Source organism: Balearica regulorum, chromosome 13, assembly GCF_011004875.1.
Source record: "Balearica regulorum gibbericeps isolate bBalReg1 chromosome 13, bBalReg1.pri, whole genome shotgun sequence".
NCBI lineage: Eukaryota > Metazoa > Chordata > Aves > Gruiformes > Gruidae > Balearica > Balearica regulorum.
The window spans coordinates 18381230-18406285 of NC_046196.1; the positions used below are offsets into that span (position 1 = coordinate 18381230).

The 25056-nt window shown below is 42.0% G+C and overlaps 1 long non-coding RNA gene across 2 annotated transcripts in view; it reads left to right on the top strand.

Moving 5' to 3' along the window:
• LOC142603702 (uncharacterized) overlaps positions 1-25056 on the top strand; it is a 127997-nt gene that overhangs the window by 93416 nt on the left and 9525 nt on the right. The window contains exons 6-7 of one of the 2 annotated variants that reach the window (XR_012837590.1): positions 6029-6152; positions 7901-8060. This is a non-coding gene — a long non-coding RNA (uncharacterized LOC142603702). Of the gene's footprint in view, positions 1-6028; positions 6153-7900; positions 11086-25056 lie in introns of those variants that run through there. The other variant, XR_012837591.1, reaches the window with a different exon arrangement.

Here is a 25056-nt window from a genome sequence, read left to right on the forward strand (position 1 = left end):
GAGCAAATACTAGAGAAATGTTGTTTACTTGAAATTTTCAAAGATGTCCCAAAGGTAGCCACCTGGAAATACTGAAGAGGGAAGGCTAAGGTATTTATGAGAAGCACCATGGTGGCTCTCTCCATCAGGATCATCCTAAGAGACATTGTTTATAAATGGATTATGAGCTTCAATCGTTTTATTAGGATTTTTATTTGTGCACATTAAAGCTAGGTGCGTTATAATTGACCCACGCTTACTGCAATTGCTGAGCAAGTCTGTTCCCCAGCTACCTGAGGACATTTTCACAGCATGCTTGGTAACTATGTAATTTGGGAATGTGAGTTCACCTTCAATTATAAGTTTGTCTTTTCTTCTAAATAATAAAATACTTCCAGGAATATGGCCATACATAGGAAATTCCAGTTTTCCGATGCCCCTTTTGTTGGCTGTTGTAGACCTGAGGTCTTCACCGCTTCTCTGTCTGGTCACCCTGTGGGAAGGGGAAATGCCTGCAGACACGATGTGAGAGTAGATTGCTGATGAGCTGCCTTATGCCCTTTAGGTTTCAGTTTTCTGTGGATTTAACCTGAGTGGAATCAATACAGTTGTTTTCATGTGCGCGGAAAACATGGTTATGTGCAAATTCCCCATTGGACTCAAATCACAAAACCCTTTGAGGAGGAAAGAGTAGATATTTCACCATGCTTATTGGTCTGAAAATTAACTGTTTGCCAATGAGTCTGTGGCCTGTGTGCGCAGTGACTCTCCATGGATTACCCACTCCCTGTTGCCTTACAAAAGTCTGACAAATCATGTGTTTTTAGTGTGCTACCATGTTAAACCGTTGCTTTGCTAACACGTCCCTTGGGCTGCAGTCTGGAGCCACAAGTCAGAAGATGTTTCCTTGGTTGAATATATGCAGAATGAAAACTATTGCCATTTGAAAGCATCATCTCACAGGGGGAAGGGGAGGAGGGAGGGCGCAGGAGGAGGATGTTGACTGAGACTGACATGTGCCTTAATATGTGATGTGGCTTTCACACTTGGAAATATTCAGGACTCCATATGTTCCAAAAACCCCACTGAACAGCGCATATAACATTGCCTTTATCATTCTTTAATCTCAGTTTAATTGCTGTGGTCAAATTACCCCACACTTAATAACCCACAGCTTGGTATATTATTTAATATGGTTGACACATACTTTGTTTTAAATGTCAGTGCTGGTAAAGCCCTGGAGTTGGCAATGCTGTGCATGATAGATGGCAGAGGAGATGGATCATCTGTTCTTTGTCTGTGCTGTTGGTATGTTGGCTGCAACTTTTTCAACTGTGACACTAGACTCATGCCAAACCCAAAGCTACTGAATGGGTAACATTATCCCTTGTATCTGATGTTTTGTAGCTGATCATTCTCAATTTCTCTGGCTGTTTTTACAGGAATGTGTAATATTATATCACCCAAGTTGAAGCGGCGAACTAGTGTTGTTTCAAATGGGCTGATTTAATTATTTCAGCACCCAGTGGCACCTTTGTTATTAAAGGATTTTCACAAAGCAGTACATAGTCTAATTATGAATTTACACAAGAGACCGTAACAGCATCTGCTGGGTAAATAATACACATTTGTAAAATGGTCTAGCTACTAATTTACACAGCCGACCACTGAGACACTGAAAGGCTGTTGCATTCTGTCACGTCAGCTCTCAAACACTTCCAAGCATTCCCGCTTCTCTTTACAACTGTTAACAAAACAGTGAAAATCACATAACTAAAACTCCCTTCTAGAGAAAACAGTGCAGTTTGAAGTTGGTGAATTCAGCTGCAATTTCAGCCAAAGCTACCGCCTTGTCTCCAGCTGGGTAGCAGTGCATGGGAAGTGTTAGATCACCTGTACTCCAGGGCTTGGGTTTACAAGCACACAGGTTAAGGACGAGGTGTACATTTTCATTCTGGTCTGCTGGCTCCTGTTCTGTTCATGCAAATCTGTCCTCAGGCCAGATTAGCTGGTCCTCAGAGACTTTCTCCCCGCACAGGAGAGCCTAGGGTAAGAGATAAGTGCCGTTGTAACTCCTGTGTCACATCCCTACAACTGTGTTCAGGCTGCAGCCAGGACATGCTTATCTGAGTAATCTTTGCCTACAGTCTTGGTCCCTTGCAGCTGTAAAAGGTAGGTGCCGGTCACAACAGGTCAGGGGCTGCACTGACTTGTTCTGGAAAGGCTGGTTGGTCCCAGATCTGCAGATGCAAGCGCAGTTCACTCATTGAGAACACTTTGGCCTTATTTTGGCATCTGGGCGTCGATACAGAGGCACAAATTACCCGCTTCTGAGAACAGCTATAATAGATTCATGCAGCTCCTGGGTAACAAGATGATGACAGCTGGGGAGTAAATCGCTGGTGTAAGGTAAAATCTTTGCCAAATCAGTGAGGCTGCCATTCTTAGCCTGGAACCCATTAGTGATTAGTGAGTATAAGATTTAAGATTTCTCAAACCTTTAGCTACATGCAGCTTTGCAAAGTGAAAAGAAGAGGTTTAGTTATGGCTTAGTGCTAAGAGAGGAGCTCAGTGTTAGGAAATGCTTTCAGTATCTTAACTATCCATGGAGATGCAGTTGGCTACCAAAGCAAAACCAAACCAAACCGAAAAAGACCGAGGAAAAAGAAATGTAAAGAAGCGTATACTGGGTGATCACATCTCTTTCTGTGTTTCTGGAACACAGGAGATGAGCGTGGAAGGAGAACATAATGGTTTCATGGCCATTTGTGCAGTAAGATGCCCATCAACTCCAAGCCCTATCTTTTTGCCGGCAGGAAACTGGACAAGCTCTCCCATAGGAAATTCCCCTGTATTTCCTCACAGCTGTCTCACCTATGTAAGCCACAGAGCCCTTTCCAGCAATGCTGAGAAAAGATTTATGTCTACAGTGCAGGAGAAGGTCTCCTTCCCTGTTTAAGTCTGAATTCTACATCAGCAGGCTACAACCGGGGAAGGGAATTTGGGCTGGTTTTCCCAAGCGCTCTATTTTCCATTTAAACATCATGCTTAGTAAATGATCCCATGCCTTCGCAACGAAGCTTGCGTTTCACATTAAAAGCACATCCACGCACGCACTGCTTATCCAAAAAAGAAAACCAATATAGCTATTTTTCTTGATTCCTTGAGTATAGTATGGGGCAAAGGCAGGAGAAAAGGGTGGGAAAATTTGGAAATAGGGACTCTGCTTCCTCCAGAGGAGTGACGATTCTCATCAGTCACATGTCTTGCTCCTGCATTTGTCGTGTGTTTACTCTCAAGATAATAGGAGAGTGGTGTAGGAGAAGGAAATCACCAGTGCCCCCAAAAGAAAAAGACTTCTTAAAATACATAATATGGGACTGTCAACCTACTAGAATGCTTCTTCTAATAAATACATGATTTGTTTATATATAAGATCCTTTTAGCAGCTACAAAATTTTAAGCCCTTGCTGAATGAGCAGCTGGATCTGTGGAGGATCCAGTTTTTGACCAGGCAGAAGACACCTTCTGGACAAAGGAACGAAATATTTATTGATTATGTTAATTGTTTCCTTTGGCTCACGTTGCCTTCATATTGAAGACAACATGGCAATTTGTTGAAGGAGAGGAAATATATTTTTGCTTTGTTCCAGGCAGTAAAGTGGCCTTACAAGGCTCTCAGCTCTTGTTCAAGTGTATCATACCATTTGTGATGGCTTTATAAACTAAGCACAGCTTGAGAGAGTCGAGGATGAGTCAGCCTGAAAGAAAACATATAATTAATATTTTACTGTAAATTATTTGGGAGTAAGATTATCCATGAAAATCAGAACTATTACCCGGCTGTGCATAATGAATGGTGGTTGGGGTGGGTAAATGAGGAGTTGAGAGAGAGAAAAACTCTGTTTTAAGATGAAAGCTGCTTTCAGTGAAGACAGGATCATAGCAAAATGTAACAGGAGAAGGGAAATATAATTAGGAACGTGACATTAATACTGGATTTGCAGAATGTTGCCTAACAGGTGGGTGGAGTTTATTTGACTTTGTTTCAGCTGGAGTATTGAATCACACAGATAGAGTCTTTCAAATTATTTTAGACTGTGAGAAAAAAGGTAACAAGAATGTTCAAATACATGAGCTCCCACCATCAGCATGTGTCCTCGCTCTTTCTCTTCGAGCTGTAATAATCACCTCCCAGTTAAGATGGTTCTTGCTCTTCCTCTGTCATTCCTTGTTTCTGCAGCTCTGCACTGGAAAGCGGAGGGGATATTGGGTTTCCTTTCATCACAATGACAAGTCGGGGAAAACATCTGGTTTAAACAAAATGTGCAAAAGGTTTGAGAAAGAATTAAGGGGGTGTTTTTTGGCATTTTTTGTTTATGCCTGTTAGACACCTATTTTTATTAAATAAAATTTATGAGTATAATATGAAGAGAAGACATTTAAAAGATTGAATTGTAGAGTAATCAGAGAGGAAATCTATGAAAGGCAAAATGTCCACCAGAATGGACAACACGAATCCCTTTCTGGACTCCAGGATGGAAGCATCAATATAGAAACATTTGTTTCAGTTTATGAACTTTTTTGCAATCCGGCTAAAATATCAGCACCACCTGTGATATGGGCATCAGATTTATTATCAGCTTCTCAGGAATTGCAAAACAGCCTAACTCCACCCGACTGTTAATAAATCAGGTGCTGAAAGCACTTCAAATGAGAACCTTGCTGAAGAGACAAGTAACTCATGAGGATCAAAGGCTCAAGTCAGTTAAACTGGCCATTTGCCCTTTTGGCATAATCAAAATGTATTTTCAAAAAAGAAGAAAAGAGAAAAATAAACAGAAAAAATCATGTGACATGATGTTTTTATCAGACTAGGACAAATATTAAAGTGGGAGTGGGCATCAGTAATTCACTCACTCCGATTCTGCAAACCTGAGTTTTATAACATTGCGGAGTTAGTAAAGCTTACGGATTTGATCCAAAGCCCACTGAAGTCAATGAAAAAAGATTATCTCTTTTGATTTCAGTGGTTTGGATCCGGCTGTTGGGAGCTGCTTTCTTTGGACAATGAGCATCTGCTCTCCAATGAAGCTGACTTGTCTCTTCACTGTATCCCCCCGTACTCCACTGACATTACACAGGTGCAGAAAAATCAACTAAAAGCCAGGCTTCTGATGAAAGAAATTGCTTGAAAAATATTGCAATACCCAACTTCCTGGATTAATTAATAAAATTACTTGCTCATCCACATAGATTACATGCTGGGCATTTAGCTGGTACGCTCAAGGGAAAGGGTGAGAGAAAAGTTCACAAGTGGGTGGAGATGTAGGGACGAGAGAGGAAGACACAAGTTAAGAAATATCATGACTATCGATTCATGATTGCAGGAATATTTTTGTAAACACTGTGTAGCTCTGATTTACATGAACAGCGTTTTTGTGGCTAATAAGCTGAAGTTGTTGGTGGCATTAACATTGGCAGCTTTACAAGAGCTATATTTTCACAAGCTCTAACTCTTCTTTTTGCCCCTGCAGTGGGCATAAACTGTAGGGACTTTTAAATTGTTCAGTGTCAGCCAGTTTCCACTTATTTTTGAGTTTCCTCTCTCTTTTCTGTGTCCTCTTACCGATGGTCTGCAGTAGAAGACAGGTGGTGGTTATAAACTGGGTGTTTTTTTTCTTTTTCTGGATGACCGTTCAAGTCATCAGGAGAATGAGGAAGAATTTTTGGATGATCATGTCACCCTGTGGTAGGCTGGAAGGGCTCTGTATGTCAGGGTAAGTATGGCCTTCATGGGTGTCTGCATTACCCTTGGTAGATGATACATTGACCTCGTGGGCAGCAGAAACAGCCGCAAGAGGAGCATTAAGGTGAACAGGCTGGTCTGAGGCTCTTCTCCCACACTTGGTAGTGAAGCAAATGTGAGTCACAAACAGCAGTGTGGGTGGAAATAGTGTTTTGGAAGAATTTAATGCAGAAATCCACACTTTCAGGCTTGCAGTTGTAATGCTGAGGGATAAAAGCTATCTTTTTCTTTGATACCCAGGTGCAGTGCCACTGATCAGTGCAGAGTTAGTCTGGATTACAACTAGTGCAGGAGGGAAACCAGTCACGTTCCTGCGGTGGTGATGTACACCTGAAGTGGAGCGCAGCAATGGATGACTCACTGGGTCAGTGTGTGACGCTCTAGATTTTACTGTTTGCACATGCGGTTGGTTTTTGTGCAAGAAACGGGAGAGCAACCTAGTTTGTACTGGGTTGAGGGCGTTAGGAAATCTGGGAAGGGGAGTGGCTGAGAGGTTTGCAATTTTAGTTGGGCAAACATCAGACAGGAAAAGAGCACATTTGCTGTCCCTCTGCTTTTGCAGGATATCTGATGTTAGGAGAACATCGTCATTCAGATTCACCCACAGTCCATTGACTCCCAGCTCTGTGCTCTGGGAAGAGTTATTTCAATCTGTTCAGAGTGATGTCTCCGAACACAACGTGGTTCCACCGTTTGTCTTTAGTAGGGATTCGCAGAAGTGCAGGTTGTGGTGTTTGCTGTGCAAACCAGGTGGATCTTCATCAGCCAGGCTGTGGTGTGCAAAACAAGAGCTACTGCTGATTCAGCCCAGAGACTTGTTTTCAGAGATCTCATGTGGGTTCCATTTTATTACTGGCACTTGGAAAAACCTTTTTCAGTCCTATGCTTTAAAATTAACGCTGAGGCAACAAGCCTGTTTTGATTAGGGTTTACTTCTCCATTCACTGGTTGGCAGCAGAGTTGATGCTGGCAGCAGAAAGGTCAATATTTCAGTCTTTGGCCTTCTTTGGAGTATTAAAGGTACTTGAGTGTAATAATTCTCAGTGTGGAATGCATCTCTCTTAATTAATTTTAAAGGCAGCATATTGCAGCTTGGTCTCCCCTTCTGAAAGGCAGGCAGTACTTGCCACAGAGGATGTGAGTCTGTGCTAGCTCAGGGCGCGCACCCTTCCCTGACGAAACATTCTGCAACCTCACAGTGTGAGCTTCCAGCTCTGCAAAATGGCATCAACATCCTGATCTTTCATCGAGCTTAATTAATCAGCTGCTTTTTAAAATTCTGAATGCCTAATGTGGGATAAACCTAGCGGAAGCTTTTTGATCTGTGTAGATACCAGGAAATTTTAGTCTTGTTCCACTATGTGTATTAGGAGATATCAGGAGTTCTGGAGTTGGGGAATTGGGTTTTCTATGGCTGAGACTGGGCTGCACCGTTCTTTGATACAGAAATTTTAGGAACATTGATGGGTGAAGCAGACCAATCCGCTGTGTGTAGTGATTCTGTCAACAGCCCTCATGCTATACAGCCAGCCTAATAATCACAAGTGCTTCTTTCTGTTTAAAACCCAGAAAAAGAACTGACATCTTTTATCAGAAAGACAGACAATCTGTATCCCGTGACAATTCCAGATTATGGATCCCAAGAGGCTTTCCTTACATTCGTATTTTATCACGGAAATCACAGCTAGCGCTGTTTATTTTCTATACCTCCACACAGTTTTCAAGGTGTTGCCAGCAGGACCTGTGCTGACACTGACATGTGTCGTTGTCACATTGCAAGATCTGATAGAAAAACCCCAGATATATAAATACCAGTGTTTTCTTGGATCTTCCTTTGCTTTCAGTGGTTTTGGAAACACTGGCACTAGTTAATTCACATGCTTCGTATGTTTTGTAGGCTTTTTTCCTACTTCTAAGAAAGACTTGTTCCTAGTAGACTGGTTTGGAGTATCACTCTCTTTGTTGCTATTTTTACGTTAGGGAGCTACGTATATGTCATTTTCTAGCTGTTACTACAGAGTGGGATAAGAATAAATGTCTGGGGAAAAAAAAAGAGAAAACCTTGGTTATTTGGGAAAATAAGCAGCTTTTGCCTGGTGTTTTTCATTGCAGTATTCCTGTCCCGCTGCTTTGAGTTCACTGCCCAGACGCACACCAGAAGTTGGGAGGATGGACAGCAGAACTGCTAAAGAAATGCTCCATCCACACAGCCACATTCCACACAGCTGCTCACCGTCCTCCGTTTTGACATGAAAACTAAAATGTCACTCAGGTACCTTCCCTCTGGACTTCCCTTACCCTGGGGATCAGTAGTACATGAGAATGACCCATCCTGGTGTACTGGCATCCACAAACTCATGATTTGGTCATGGTCGCAGTTCCTTGAAACTAAACTTTGGGTTTGTGAGAACAACAGGTTCTTCATGCTGATCCCCTGTGATTTGACTTGCTTTGCCTGGCAGACTGTCAAACTTCTCTAAAGTTATAATCATCTGTTTAAGGCTCGGGGCTGAAAATATTTGTTCCTGAATTTACCTATGACTTCTTCCTTTTTTAAAAACCAACCAAACAAAAAAGTATTAATATATAATTGTATATATTCACACATATATTCATATGCATATTCTTTTCTCCACTTCAAGAAGGCATCTTAAAAAAGAGTTCAATAGACCAGTGGACAGTAGGTCACACAGCAGCCAAATACGCTGGATAATTCCTTTTTCTTACAAAGAATATCCTTAGTTTTTATTGCCACACGCAGAAGACAGGGACTCTGTTTTTATGTTTCTGAAGCCCACACAGCAGAGTAGATCAATCCAGCATTTCCATCTCAGAAAGAAGCTACATTCCTCTTACTTTTATTTGAACTTGAGATGCCAAAAGATGCTTAAGACTTGATTCTTCACATCACGACACCTCGTTTAGTTTGCTCCTGCACAAAATGGTATGTTATCGGACCCGAGGGCTTTGCATCATGTGTCTACAAAGCAGAGTAGGAATCAACATAGAAATCCGAAGCTTATTTTACTCCTTTCTTTTCTCTACCCCGTATATAAACTGTCCAGATGTTTTTTGGCAATGGAATAGTAATGACAGTGGGATGGTAATTTCATCTCGAGTTTTACAAGCAAGAGGAGGGGCCAAGAAGGAAACCAGGTATGAAGGTTGCCAAATATATCTTCCATTTATCATTCCAGCTAACAGAGGCTAAATTATTTCTGAGTGGCAGTTTTAAAAGGGAGGGGAGAAAAGGAACATACATTAATATGTGCAAACATGTACCTCATGCTAGAGAGGTGTCTCTGAGGAGTGGCTGGCTTGGTAAGCCAAAGTATAGTCCTTCCTGCAGGAGAAGTACAGCGTGTTACTCATGCTGGAATTCTGGTCATGTCGCTGGAGCTACAGTACCTGGAAGCATACCAGATGGGAACAGGCTCCGTACTAGTGCTAACACAAAAGATAGACCTTCTTTACAGGAGCTGGAAATGAAGGGAATATTTTTGTCCAAGGAGTACCTTCACTTGGGGCGCCAGCAATGTTTCAGTCCTGGATAGTGTGCACCATGCTTTTTTTGCAAGAAAAGAGGCTTATACAAATATAAGTCTTCATATCAAACACCCTCAGAATTCAGCAAGAAGAAAGTAGAGCTTCATCTTTTGCTTTGCCGTTTTCATGCCATTCAAAGAGGGGTAAAACTATTGCTGTAGGCTCTGATGAGGAGTGGGGCTGTCTGATCTAACCAGCTCAGGATGTGGCCCATCACGTCCACTCTGTGAAGGTTGGTTACAATGCTGTTCTAAAAGAGTTATAAGTAGGCCAAAGCATCCGGTGAATGGAAAGCAACGTGCTTCAGTCATTTATACTAGACTGTTTTATAATATGATATTTCTCAGGTGCAGACTCGCATTTACTTGTCTAACCATTGCCATTATTATTATATAGTAATTATAATTTACCCGTACAAATTAGTTGGGTAAGAGGAGGGATTAAATGACATTTAAAAGCACACTGACCAGAACTAATAGAAAATTCCGAGGAGGAGTCCTTAAAATAAGCGATTGTATAATATTTTAATTGTATAATATAAACTGTAATTTCCAAAAGACATTGTATTAATCTTACGGTGGTTAGCCATTACATTTGGTCCATTTATAATCACTTTGAGCTACTTAAATACAAATTTAAAAAAGGATCAAACTTTTTTCCCCACTAATAATGCCTAGTGCTTTCCCCATAGCTTATTCATCTTCAAAGCTCTTCAACAACATTAGCTAATTATTCTTTTTTCTAATTAGTAGAAATTGACTGTGGTCAAAAGGGCCATTCAGCCATTAGTGCAGTTCTACCCTTCAAATCTCAGAGCTTCTGACCCAGAGCTTTCAAATGGTTGATGAAGATATTATAAACCGGTTGTGCTGAGCCCATATTAAAGGCAGCCAACTGGAGAAAACGAAAGAAAAGAAAAGAAAAAAAAAACACCACCCACCTCAGGGAAGTGTATCAAATCTTCTCATTCGCAGCGTTCCCAGAGGCAGGAGCATGGAGAATGAAGGGCCAGATCCAGGTCTCCTCCTGCCCTGCACACAGCTGTGTGGGGCACGGGGCAGGTGGGGTTACCCTGGCCTCAATTTGAAACCTTAAAGGCATGTGGGGTTTGTGGTGGCCACCTGTTCAGAGGCCACTGCTGCTCTCCTTGTGCCCTGGATGTGGCGAGGGTCATTTTGGTGTTCCTGAGTGGTGGCCCTGCACGTGTCCTGCTGGTGGCTGCCTGGAAAAGCAAGCCAGCACCTAGCTCTGCGTAGTCATTAGCTTTGCTCTGGTGTGCGTACCCTTTCAATTTTTAATTGTATGCTGGCAAACTAAGGTAAGAGACAGTGAGATAGATTTAGGCAGTGATTTGGGGTTTTTAAAGTCATGTTTGCATTCAAACTCTGTTCTCAAAAGAATGTTTCTTCTGAGTCTTGCATGTAGCCCTGCCGTGTGCCAAGAGTCGCGTTGCTCACTTTTTAAGAATTCGTATGCATCTGTAACTCGGTAGCTGTAACCTATAGGTAGCAGAAAAATCTCTGGAAATACAAACAAGCTCAACCCTCTCTTTGTGTTCTGAATTTCTTTACTTGTTCTGCTAAAGAGGGCAGCTAAGTGACAAATCCTCATCGAGCCGTAGCCCGGTTTGGCTCTTTGAGAACAGCTGCCTATGTGAGACTTGTTTATGTTTCAGAAACTGTGAATGTTTTAACCCTGAACAACAGTGTGTGCTCTGGGAGATTAATATCTGCATTACATGGACTTGCTGAGAATAAATTAACTCTGATGACACGATTACTGTCTTAGCAGTGTTCACTGCATACAATTGCATGGTGTCTAAGATATTAATGTGTTTTTGTGAAGAATTTAGGAAACAATTTATTTATATGACTGTGCTTCATTCCATATCACACCAGGACATCAATTAGCTGCTATCGCCTGTAAAAGAAATGTAAATCATGTGTCTCATTGGTTACGAGGATAATACTGGGCCAATAATTCACAAAGAATAATTCAATTCCGTGAATTGTGCCTCATTCTGTGCTCATGAATTGTTCACAAACAGATACAACTTTCTGAAATTTTCATTTTTAAAATGGTTATAATGGATTCTTCTTGGTTACAGTTTACTCATGGAAGTTTTGAATATTCAAGACTTAAAGTTCGGAGTGATTTTGTTTGGTCACACGGTACAATATATTCTTTCTTGACAGAATCAGTGTAGTTTTTAGAATCAATTGATATTGAGAATACAATTGTGAGACCTAATGCAAATATCCTTTACAATTTTTTGTAAAATATGGTGCTTGGAAAACAACCATTTTTGACACTGGTCAGAAATACATAAAAAAGTGAACCTCCAGAATGTTGAAAACCAGAATAAGCTTTAAAAAGGATTTATGTGGAGAATTTGAGGAAAACATATTCTGGGAAATAATATATATAAAATAAAATCAGTCTGATTCCCAGTGCAGTTTCTAAAATCAGGAGCAAAAAATGATTGTCTTAGGAAGAAAATTAACTCCAGCCACTTTTAAAAGAAAAATAATTTTAAAAAATTAACAAGAAATGTGTGGATTTTAGTTCCTATATGTTTAAATTTTTCCTGCAGAACCTTGGCTTTAATAGAAAAAAAGATTTGAAAGGTTTGACATTTGTGTTACTAGAAGGAGTTGTGTTTGTGTTGGCACCATGAGAGTAAGGAGAAAAAGGTGAATTTTCTAGCAAGTGGTGCTTTCTGAACAACTTGGAGATTATTTAAGAATTTTCCTGAATACCCTGGCTGCATATAAGCAAAACAGCAAATAGATATGATAAAAGATTAAGTATGATTTGAATTTTCAAAATAGAGCCTAAAGTAATTCTTCCAGACTCAAATTTATCTTTTTCCCTGTAGACGTTGGCACAAATTAGAGACAATTTTAACCACGCCGAATTTTGAACCTACCCTCAGTACAGCACATGCGTTGGAAGTGAGGTAGCTGGTTTCCATGATACTGCATGTGTGTTTGAATATTGGATGGAAGGGTTGAACCTAGTTTTTCTTCCTTTGCTGAAAATAGATGAGATGGAAAATTTGCAAGTGTTTCATTTTTTTTGGGGTGTTTGATTCACACAGATACCCAAAGCCTTTCTTCTCTGAACAGCCCACTGAGAATCTGAAATCCATCCTCTTCTCTCATATTGCTAGGCATGCCTTTCCCATGCTAATACATTAAGAAACTTTTATTGCACTGAAGAGCATATAAAGTTCACTGCTTTGCCATGACCTTTTCTCCTTTAAATTGTTTCATCATTGTGACCAATACGAACCAAAGAGAAGATGTAAAAATGTTAGGGACGTTTATTTCTAGGAAGGTTAAGCAACTTTTGCTATGCCCTTTTTACTTTCTTCCAGACCTTCTAAAAAGAGACCGTAACATGACAGTGATGGCCTCCTTAATTACATTTTGTTGTCAGAGGAAGCATGCTTAAAAGAACAGTAACCCAACACTCCTATAGATGAGGATTTCAATAATCTCAACCAGGTTCACAACATTTGGAAAACTCCAAACCTTCTGTCAACTGATTGAAGCTAATTTTACGCATGCAAGAAATACAGTCATCTGGCACAAGGTTCTGTGTTACGGGGCTCGGGCAAAAGGATCCAGTTTCAGTTTGCCAGAGTTTCGTGAGCAGTTTGGATAAATTTCACAATGGCAATGGCTTATCAAAACCCCAAAAGCTAAAGAGCAGTACGCTCCTGCTGTGCGTGTTTTCAGTAATGTCATCTCCACAGTAAATGTAAATCAGGTCCTGAATATTGCTGATCTAGTACCAAAATCTTAAGAGCAGCTGAAGATTTAAAAAAGTATAGATATTGGTGGAACTCAGGGCGAGTAACACTTAGCTCCTTCCTGGCCTTTTTTGGTTGGCCACTGAACCTGGTTGCTTTGTTTCTATCACAACTGCTGGTAGCTTTGTTCAAAGCAAAAGGAGAAAATTGCTTCCTGCACACCTCCATTTTATATTTGTGTAAGTCCTGTCATCATTTTAGCAGAGATTGCCAGGGAAAAAAATCAGACTTACAGTGACTCCTACAGTGATATAGGACATAGGGGACTGAAAGGCAACCAAAGGTGGGCAAAGGCTAATGTATTGAATTTGGCAGGAGAACACAATGGGTAGGAAATCCCAAACAGGGATTTGGAACAGTGCATTTACCCGAAATTGAAAAGGCTGTCGTCCGTGCATACTCTAGGGTTCCCTGTAGCATGCCTATTAGTTAGGTCGGTGAACCTGCTGGCCTTTCCTTGCAAGATGAATTGCCTTCACGCAGGACTGTCTGGGGAGCCGCAGAGGCTGTAGTGGCATTTGAAAAAAAGAAAGGAAGGGGCCGTATGTGACTGCCTCCCTCTGGGAGGACACAGCCTGTGTGTCCCTGCTGGTTTCTGTAGAACAAATATGCCTACAGCCTGTACTGAATTCAGGGTCCTAGGAGCAAAAACTTCTAGGCTCTTACTCAGGACTTATGAATAATCAAAACTGAAACAGGTCCCAGAGCAGTCTTCACAGGTTGCACGGGACTGAACTGTGTGTGTTTTGGGGAATCCTTGCAGAGCCTGTATAAATATCTATGCAGGTCAGATCCACCAACGCTTATGTTTTTAGGCGTTCTACCGTCGACTTTAATTGCCGTGATTCTAGATGTTCCCTGGGGCCTAAAGCAGAAGGGTCTGTTGGCATGGTGTGAGGATTAAATCTGTAGCACCAGAAAAGTGCCTTACAAATGAAGCAGGCTAGATACTATACCTGTGCAGCTGTCCCCATAACCTTCAGGTACTGCTAAGGAGCACAAGGTATGGATCCGTAGTGACTCCTGAAACAGCCACTCTTAAGACATATATAGAAAATGTTCAAATCTGAGTGGATTTATGCAAAAGGAAGAATGACAAGAGCTCCGTTGGAGGTATTTATGCAGGAAAACCAGTGGGAACATTGGTACGTATGGCCATAGTACCATGCTGGGCAAAAATGCCAGACAGGGTGAGCTGTCACCATTGGTCCCACAGGATCTCCATTGCTGGCCATGCTGAGAAGGCAGAGGAGAAAGGCTGTTGGTATCATCCTCTGGTAAGTTGACAGCTGTCCTCATAAAGATAAACTGAATTTAAAAAAAAAAAAGGTGAGGGAAGAAACACAGAGGTATTGAGATAAAGAAAGAGGCTGTTTTGCTAACGTGAGTTGTGCTCCATGCCTGGGAGAGTGAAGGAGGGGTGGTTGTGGTCCAGTGATACGTGGGACCCTCTGCAAGGAGGATGCTCGAGCAGTGCGGGTGGAGCTGGTCATGCCGCCTGAGAGCATTTCCGATGAGTTCAGCCTCGGCTTGCCTTTGTGGCCAGCACGATGGTGCCCTGTAGAGTGCTGCAGAGCACTATCAGGGCAGCTTCATGACTCGGGAGCCAGGTCATTCAAGCGGGCCTTGAGGGACCACAAACTCTTGCGCATCACGGCCGGGAGCCTTTTAGCCAGGTTTGTTTTTCCTTTGTGAGATGTGGGTGCCAGATAGACATCCAAGCATTTCCACACTGCAGGCTGCCCCAGCTGAGGATATTTGCTTAGGGCTTGTGGTGCCAGGGCTGGCTGACTCAGTAAATCTGGGGTAGGAGAAATAGCTGTGACTCCCTGAGCTCTACTTCGAGTCCAGGTTACTCAGTCTGAGAACCTGGCCTTGCCATCACTTCAACATGCTGTTTCTTCAGCATATGCCTCTTACTATTGACTTCTTCATATTCCTTCCAATGTCATTGGTTTCTATCATGTGTCCCAAGTGCAAATTTTTACCAGATAAGACAGAGGAAGGCATCCCATGTATGATTCTGAAACTCTTCTGTGCTGACATATCTGAGATTCCCTTCAGAAGATTCAAATCCTGTGCACCTCACAAGCACAAATCACTGTATTTTCCACTTGAAAAATTTGATCAGAGGAGGTCATCATTTTGTCAATGACCACAATGCATTTGTGTAACTTTGGATTTGCAGATGCCCAGAGTTTAGCAGCATGAAGTGTTTGGGAGGAATGTTATACTGCAGAAGGTGGCTGCATGTTCCCATTTTTGTCCTTTCTGTATTAGGTACTGGAGGGAACAGAAGCTAAAACGGATGAGTAAGTATAATTTTGAGGCCTGACTGGTTGGGCAAGCGAGTCACATTCTTGGAGCAATAAATAGCTCCTTCCAGATCATGATATGCCAGCAATGTTGGGGGAAGCAATAACACAGACTGGCCCAAGTTAATGATATATATTAAAGGAGATTATGCAGATATCAAGGACATGTTTAGTAAAGCAATCTATTGTCTGCATCTGTCACCACAACATTCTGGCAAGTATTGGGAAATATGGAAAGTGCGAAGTAGGAGGAGAAAAACTTGATCTGCATTTGTTGACTGCTTGTTGACAGCAACTGAGTAAGACATTTGCAGAATGCTTTAAAAGTTTTTAATTAATTGTTGGGATTGTTTATGCACAACCTATAAAACCCATTCTGATCATGCTTCTGGCTGCCAGAGTGGGGAAGGATGTTACAGGGAAGGGATGTGTTTGTGTGCATCTGCGAGTGAGTGTGCACGTGAAGAGAAAGCTTCCAAGATGCTCGGTACAAAAGCCTGATCCTGAAATAATTTAGGTTACTGCTACAGAATTATCTTTGCAAAGGAGAAAGAGATTGACTTTTGATGGTGGCAGGAGAAGAGCAGATGCCTTAGCTCGAGGCATCTATGGTACCATGAGCTAGGCGGCAAATCCATGTCCTGATGAACGCGTTGCACGCACCGTGGGTCGTTACCCGCAGCTCAGCTGGATCCTGCCGAAGCGCTGTGGCAGATGGGGTGTTTCCCTCCGTGCGCAGAGCTCGGGATAATGCCTTCAGTTCAGGTCTGATCCAAACTTTGCTAAAGTTTGTGGAAAGAAGCCAATCAGCCATGAATCAAGGGCTTTAATGACTATTTATTTGTCTAACATTTTGTATTGTAATTAAGCTGCCATTTTTTAAAACAAAATCTCCTCCCACCCCCCCAAATTGCCATCAGTCCCTTCCAAGAGGAGTGTGCTACAAATTAATTTAAATTGGGACAGGGAGAGGGTGTGGAACTGTGCCAACACAAATGCTCATTTTTACAAGCATTAGTCCTGAATGGAGGATGGAGCAGTTTTCTAAGTGCTGTGATCTTGGTTGCTGCTTAGGTTAAATTTGAGCAGTTTCAGTTGTCCTGTCGCTTTGTCGCTCACTTGTAAATCAAATGGACTGTTTTGCTGTTGGCTTGTTGAGTGCTGAACAAGCACAAACAAGAGCTTTTCAAATTGTATTTCAGTCCTGAAAAGGTGGCAGTTGTGTCATGATTTACAGCCCCTATTTGGTGCTTTTAATTGGGAATTTACACGACAATTTGTGGCTACATGATTATGTTAAGATTATCTTATAAAAGATCTAGGACAGTTGTTTGTGAAACCCTGGGGGCACATACCAACCTCCTTAGTTATCTAACCAACTGTTGTGCTCCTCGGTTAAAAGAGTGGGGCCTTCAGAAGTGGTTTGATCTTCCTCTGGAAGGTTAAAGGTCGAATGACTCATAAATGAAGAAGAGGGATTTAATCCAAGGAACCTGTGCTGTTATTGTAAAACAATATTCACCGGGGATGGTACACTGCTGTATAAATGACAAACTGCGCAGTGATGGAAGTTGTTATTACATCACTGGAAACCTCACCTGCACTACATTTATGACTCCATAAACATAGGTTTATTTAACAGCTGTGGGAACACCTATGGCCATTTTGTGTTAAAGGTCAGGAGTCCTAAATTTCAGTTTGCATGTTAGTTTTCATGGGCGAGGTTCATGAAATGTGATGACTAGCACTAAGTGATCAGAACGTAACCAAAATGTGACGTTGGGGGAAACGCGTGCTCGTACAACCATTCGTACCGCGCCGTGTCCCCTCAGAGCGCCTGGGAGGATTGTTTGTTTGCTGAGTGTTGCTCTGAAAATGGATTCGCAATTCTGTCTCCCTTGCAATGAGAGTCTGCAATAGTATCTGCCGCCAAAGTTAGACTCCGACAGGGGTTTGCCTTCTAGGATATTTTTAAAGGGGGGGCAGTCAAGTCCAGCCTATTTCAGAACATGAATTAAAGGTAGCTGTACATACAGCAGCTGCTCCTCCGTTCCTTTGCCAAACTAGATGATTAAAACTATTAATATTTATTCTTGAAGTTGCCACGCTAAAGAGCGGGCCAGCTGGCTGACTGAACAATGAGCTCTCTATTGCCAAGTGCACAAAATCCGGAAAAGTTAAAGAGAAAATAGTGTGTGTGAATGCAAATACTTTTCAAATGGGAGCGTGGTTTTGTGTCGATGGTGTCACCTTGCAGCAGGTCCTCCACAGGAGCACGTGGCCGCTCTGTAAAGGGTAAGAAATAACTGCTGAGTGAATAATTCTTCTTCATACTTTTGAAGCATTTGAAAAGCTAAACCAAATCTCTGTTTGGAGATTAAATTGCATATATGCTGTGGGAGAACAGGAATCTCCCTCCTCTGGTTTGTGCAACATTGTTCTCAGCTCCTTTTCCGTGGCCTTGTCTAACTCATGCCATGAATATCCGAGTGCTCCTTTACATTCCCCACCCATGTTATTGCTGCAGGTGTTGTACTGTTGCTCGGTGAATGGTAGCAGATTTTTAACAAATTTGCAACAGCAATCTGGACTACTGAAAGGATTATGACTAAACCAATAAATTACTGTTGTCTGCTTTCATCACACGACAGAGTCCCATAACCTAGTCCAGTGTGGCTGAAAGTTTTATGCTGATAAAGATTACTGGGGTTACTTACATTTTAGAAACACTATTGTCCCATTAGATTCATAAACAATTGTTAGTTAAAGATCAAACAGAGATAATTACTGTTTTTTTGCACTTTCGGAACACAGATGAGATGATTAGAAAAATCTAAAAGATATGAAGCAATAACGAAGCTTCTCTTAAGCAATGTCAAACATATCTTTCTTGTTTAACAGCATTTTGTATCTCCATCAATAATCTTGCCAATGGTCTTATAATTAACTATGCTAATAATGCTTCTTTTAGTCTTTTTATTACTATTATTGCCGTGAACCTACTTACGAGCAATCCACTGTAATTAGTAATTAATCTGATGATTGTGTTGCCCTTTGCAAACGTGAGATGGAGCATGTTGATTTAACCACACCAGCCTCAGTCTCCGCTCCACGCGTTGCTCCTGCCACGTGCACCAAACCGGCGCGGCGCTGCCTGCAGCCCTGGGGTCTGCTGGCTCGGAGCTGCCTTCGTGGGGACGGGGACTGGGGAGAGAGCGGCCCATGTGTCACCTTGTCTATCTTGCCCGGCTGCTGTCAGCCCCTTTGCTTTGAGAGCACCTCCGGGTGCCAGTGCCATCTTGCTGCACGCACAGTCGAGAGGAAAATGGAAGACTGGCTGACTTGGACACCAAGTACTCCTGTGAAACACATCACTGAGTATTTAATATGAGAGTATATCTACTCCAGCTTGGTGTTTCACATGGAAGCCATTTCTTTCTACTTTCTAAACATTGCCTTTGATTCTCTTTTCTTCAAATCCCCAAATTATCCTCATCTATTCACTCTTGTTTACTCTGGCAATCTTGTAAAGCTAGCATTTGCCAACATCCCACTTTTTTTCTTAGCTTAGAATAGGAACCAAATGTGATAGTATTTATTGGCAAGTGATGATGTTCTTGTGGCAATCATTGTGCTGAGCACTAACAGAGAGGGAGAGGTGAAGAGAATTGAGAATTCCCACTTGAAAGCAACCCTTTGTTGTTTTAATTATTGCTGGTGGCCCTTTAGCATTAGAACTGCCACCAGGTTTTTTGCAGGGGGTACATAGTAATGGAAATGAAAATGCAAAATATCTTTTAAAGAGATACTGCAAGCCATGACTTAAGCACCTGGACCCCAGAAATCCAGCCTTACCTTGGCTTCATCTTCTTCTTGTCATTCCCTGCTGCAGCACTCCCACAGCAGGTACTGTCTCAATGCACAGTGTAACTAGTCTCCCTGTTTTAGAGCACAGCTGAAGGTTCCCGAAATTCGCTATTAGAAAACGATGTGCTCGCGTGTCCCCGGCATGGTTTTATCCTTCTCTGAACAGGAGTTAGAACAGGGCATTCAGCAAGCAGATACGGAAGCTGTCAAGAGCCGCAGACTGTGAGGTGGCTCTAAGGCGTTCGAATGCAGGAAAGTGATATTAACCCAGTGAGTGGAAAAATTAGCTTTTAATGTTTTGCAGTCACATGTAAGTGTAAAAGCTGAAGGCAGAAATCAGGTTTAGGGGAGATGATAGTACTATTCAGAGCTAAAATTCGTACAAAAAAGCAAAAATATTTTTCCAGCCAGCACTTAAAACATGGAGCCTAAACCTGCCTAATCCCTGCTCCCCATAAAATACCTGTCAGAAGTCTGTCTATCTGTATAAAGCTGGAGATATTTGACACTTTGTAAGTGTCCCTGAATTATCTGTCTTAGCAACGTTCACCTCTGCTGAGCTGTGCAAATACAGCAAAAGGTAGGGTTCTGGTGAAACCAGTATTTACACACTATCTCAGTGTTGGAAGTAATTAATCTTCAACTGTATGAGGCTCTTTGTGATGTAAAGCAAGTGCTGACACTTTTGTGTAAACATGAAGATTAGCATATTTACAAACTGGTAGATGTTACTTTGATCAGTGGCTGCTTGCACTGGAAAGGCATGCTGGCATGCGGGTTTGCTCTTCATGTGACAAAGACGTCTAATCCTTTTACACTATTCTCAGATCCATATTTAGAATTCTGACTTGTGTTTTCTATATCCACTTGAGCTCACTGTTTGGTTTGTTTAGCAGTCTTCATGCACTCTTTATACTCACTAGTGACTCATTCCAGTTTGTTTTCTTTGCAAAGCAAGCAGTAAAATTCCAAAGTAGTAAATGACCTGGGTGAAAAACCCTTAAACTCCTTTCGATTTAATTACTAAAGCAAATTGGAACCACTTGCAGTCAGGCTTTTTGATGGCCCCGTATAAAGATCTTCACTGTTTTCCTTCTTGCTTTTAAGTAAGTTAGTGTGAAAATTAGCCAGCCCAGCTCCAACCTACTTGTAATGCTATTGCATCAAGACTTTTGTTGCTGTGTACATTTAAACTCGTCTGGAAGACTTTGAAAGAGGCATCCTAGATGCTTGTTTTTGTTCATTGTAATTTAATGGTAAACTGTAAACAATACATAATTCATTTTACTGCAAATTATAGCTTTACATACTCTAAACTGGTTAGTGACAGGGGATCTTGTGGTAACAAGATAATGACCCTGAGCAGGTTAGAACAGGCTGGGTCTTATCTTTTAAGAAGGATGAAATAATGTTATGACATTGTCAGCATATTGTCTAACATGCTAGGATGCTAGCAGCTCATTACTTACGTGCAACCCGTGTGCCTGAGTAAACGATTGCAAGATTGGCCCTTCTAGGTGTACATGTGTTGGCAAGACCGAACATGCCGGGCGACCGCAGAACAACAGGAGAGATGTGTAGTTGAGGTGGGCCCACACACGCTTGCGGAGGAAAGCTGTGACTGAATCTGTTCGGTGGGTGGGGTACCACCGCTGTTCTCAACGCCAGTGCCTTCATTTGAACACTGAAAGCAAATTGACTCAGCCTACCCACGGTCGTTGGAGACGGTAGACACAAATCTGCTCGGTCTTGGAAGATTTCCTGCTTTCCTCTGGCAACCTGGAGCTTTGCCTCCATCGCCGGGCACACCTGTTAGCTTGTCAAAGATGAGGAAACTCCTTCTCACCAACCTACTGTCTTCTAGAAGGTGTGAGGTTAAGCCCAGACTCTTTAGGCACTTGGCTCCTATCCACACACTAAAACCTCTGATCTGATTTTAGGGCTCTGACTCAGTTTCCATTTGGCAACAGCTCCCAGTGATAAATGCACGGTTTGGAGATGCAGCTGCCACCCAGCTCTTTGCCCTTATGGCACAACTGGAAAGACTACTCCAGCATTTTATCAGTGGTTTAAGCTAGTATGTTGGTCTGTAAAGCCGAGATGCTGAGAGCATCCCCTCCCACCCTGCAGTTCAGAGGTGTAACTGCTGCTGGAGGAGTGCAGCGGGCACCTGGTGGTGGCAACAGCTCCAGTGAGAGTGACTACAGCCCTCAGTGGCTGTTGTCTGCCTTGCCCAGGATCTCCATGTGAAATGAAAAGAAAAGTAAATCTTACCCATCTCTCTAGTGTCTTTCAAATGGATCAGAGTGATACGTAATTTCATATACTAAAGGACCCCACCAGCTTTCCAGCCAAGCAGGACATCTATGCTCACAAGGTTGGCCTGAGGCTCTTTGGTGGGATATTAGACATTTTACTTTGTTAAGAAAACAGCTGTGAATAACGCATAAGAAAGGCATATAATGATGCCTTGTGTCCTACATTTCATTTTTCCAGGGCCAGTGTCCCAGGTGCACCACTGAGGGCAAGGTTAACATTTTCCCCTTGAAATACTGCAGTCTGTAGTGTGCAGTCACACAAATTTAGAGAAAGTTCAGTTGCATGGAGCTTCCCCCTTTGTACCTAATACATGAACAATAAAGACAGGATCTGCATTTTGATTTCTTGTTAAGCAAACTAAGCGGGTGAAGTGCTCGGAAAAGACACTGATATACTTTCCTTGCATTATTTGCAGAGCGTCACATCTATGTTAGATCTATTACTGATTAAAACTCTTGTTAAACCGAGGATCAAAAAGAAAGCTCAACACCTCATTTAGCTCTTTTCATGACTGGATTAGCCTAACTAGAACAACTTGTCTATACGGGAACAGCACAGACACTTAATTTAAAAAATATTTTCCTATCTAGACAGAGAAACTGTGAATGGAGTATATAAGGGAGGAGGAGGAAATGTTTTATTTGATTGCGGTGATGAAAAATGAAAAATTACTGGGTGAAATCTTGACCCTACTAAAGTCAATAGAAGTTTTTCCACGGTTTTCTCTGAAACCTACTGTATTTCCTATCAATATTTCAGGGAAAAAAAACCCCAACTTCTGGAGGTTATATTGTTACTTATTTAAAATGGAATAGCTGGTTGCACATTTATTAACTAAAATAGTGTATTAAATGAAACCTTCCTAAGCATATATTAATCTCTGTGGTTTACTAAAAGCTTTCAGTATGTCTGGGTTGATTTTAACTTTGTAAACAGATTAGAAGACATGCAGTTAACATGCTAAACAAAATGGGATTTTGGTAGTTTTACTCTCAATGCCATTATTTATGTCTTCATTTTTTCCATGTTGCGAGTGTTCAGCGCTTCTGCAACTTAAATGCGCAAGCAGACGGCGAACACTTTGCAGCCAATACTGGAATACAAGCCTGGCTCTTTCAGACTTTCAGGCTAATTCCCTCCTGCTTCTCCTGTGCGCTGCTAAATCGGGGCAATGGAAGAGCCCATCTCCAAGTTGCTGAGCCCGTGCTGTCTTGCAGGCCAGACCCAAACATGCGTTAACATGACCACGAGTAAGCAAGGCAGGCTTGGGCCCTTGGGATTATAGCCTGACTCAGGGCTGAGAGCGTGGAGGAAATGCCTACAAAGGCCGCGAAAAGGGAAGAGAGTCTCAGGACTAAAGTGAAGCTGCAGTAGTCCTGGATCACAGGATTCGGGGCTGGCAACCTGATTATTCAGCTCTGTAGGACTCGGATCCCAACCACGAACATCATATGAACTTTCATGTTTTTAATCTTGTCCATGGCTGTGCTGTAGTAAACAGGACTAACCCTTTTATGCTCTCACAGGTCTTTTTTTTCTGACAGTTTTATGGGCATAAATAGATAAAAATCTTCATTTTAGGAAAAGCATGTATTTAGGAATTTTAGGGTACTAATTTCATGTTACCCTAGAGCATTTTCTGCAAATGTTAGCATGCACATACTGTTTCTGGTGATTAAAGCAAAGTATTTTGACTTTAAAGTGGCATCTTCTGAATAAATCTGTCTCCAAATGATTTATGCATGCCATTAGGATTTAGTGCTGGTAGTTGTCCTGGAAGCCTGATCTGGTCTTTCAAGAGTTGCCTTAGCTTTATCAGTCCATTTACATGTGGTCATATTTCAACCTCCAGGAGCTTTAAAATGTTTAGTACACAGAACACAAATTTAGGCCTCTGTTTGTTTTTATTGGTGGAACCTCTTTCCTTTCTTCAACATTCTCAAATGTTCCCTGGTTTAAGTGGAGTTATCTAAGGTAATCCACTCCTGCCCTTACCAGGGATATTCCACTTTGTTCATAAGCACATAACATAACTCTAGTCCCCAGTGATTTCATTGTGAAATTAAAACCCAGACACTCATCCAGATGTCTTAGAAGATAAGGGCAGGCCTAATCCGTATGTCACAGAGGACTTGAGGAGCAGGAATTCACCTATACATCATCACGTTGTTATTAGCCTGGACCATGGCAAGCCCAACACAAACATTTTCCACAGGGCTTGCATTCAGGCTTGGCAGTGTTAAGAAAATACCCTCCAGCAATGTGTTATTTTAGGCTGAAACAAAAGTAGACATGAATGGCAAGAGGAACAGAGAAGTATTGTTTTTATTTTCAATGCGAACCCATAACTTGTGTTAAATGAAAATCTAACCAACTAAGATGTAAATACCATCGTGTTCAAATGAGCTATCAAATATCAACACATTTTATTTTGTGATGGAGTACTGATGCTTGTCTTAGGCACTGTGGGAAGGGCAATTTAGATAGTAGAAGCCAAAAGCTTTATCTGATTAAAACTGATATGATGATTGATTTTGACAGAGAGAAATCACTTCCATTGCAAAAAAGAAGGCAACAAAAACATTGTGCATTTGTCATTAATATGAACGGTGGCACCGAAACTAGAAACAAAATGTGGGCCTGTGAAAGAGGCAAATTTTGCTTCTCTTTTTCACAGTTCTGTCACAGAAGTCACCCCCCAAACTGCCGTAATTATTTTATGAAATCCACAGAAACCCCTTAGTGTAGGAACTAGAAGCCAGCTCTGCAGGAGGGGACCTAGCCTCACGGGCCGCCCATTTCTGTTCCTGCCTTTGCTTTCGGCTTCTCCTTCTTCCCCTGGGAGCACTCCCAAAAGTGAGCAGAGCGTTGTCGCAGAATGACGATGAGGCCGGGTTTGTGATTGAAGCATTAAACGGGGAGTTAGGACTGGTTTGGATTCATCTCCTGCCTGTGCCACAGATGTTCTACGTGGCATGGCACGCTCTGGTTTTGATGGAATTCATCCCTGTGCCGAGAGCCAGTTAGAGGCTTGGATGCGATGCTGGGAGACCAGCAAGGCTTACCCACTGGTGGGCCATTATACAAGTATATTTAGAAAGCTCTAATGGCACATAAGCTTCTGTAAGCTTTGTGGTGGCCTTCAGCAGAGGGCCGAACCGCTTGTTTATAGTCGGTGCCTCAGTGCTCCGTCCCGCCAAGCAGGGAAAGTGCCAGGTTAATGACATTAGCAGTCGTGAAGTACCGCTCCAATGTAAGGAACGCGGTAAGCGTACGGCTGTTAGAAGGAAAGCGTACAGGTTTCACGAGCTGCCCAGAGTTTATGCGCTTACTGAATAGTCTGAGTCACAAGCATGAAAAAGTGCCCTGGAAAAATTTTCAGAAACAAAGAATAAGCCTTATTA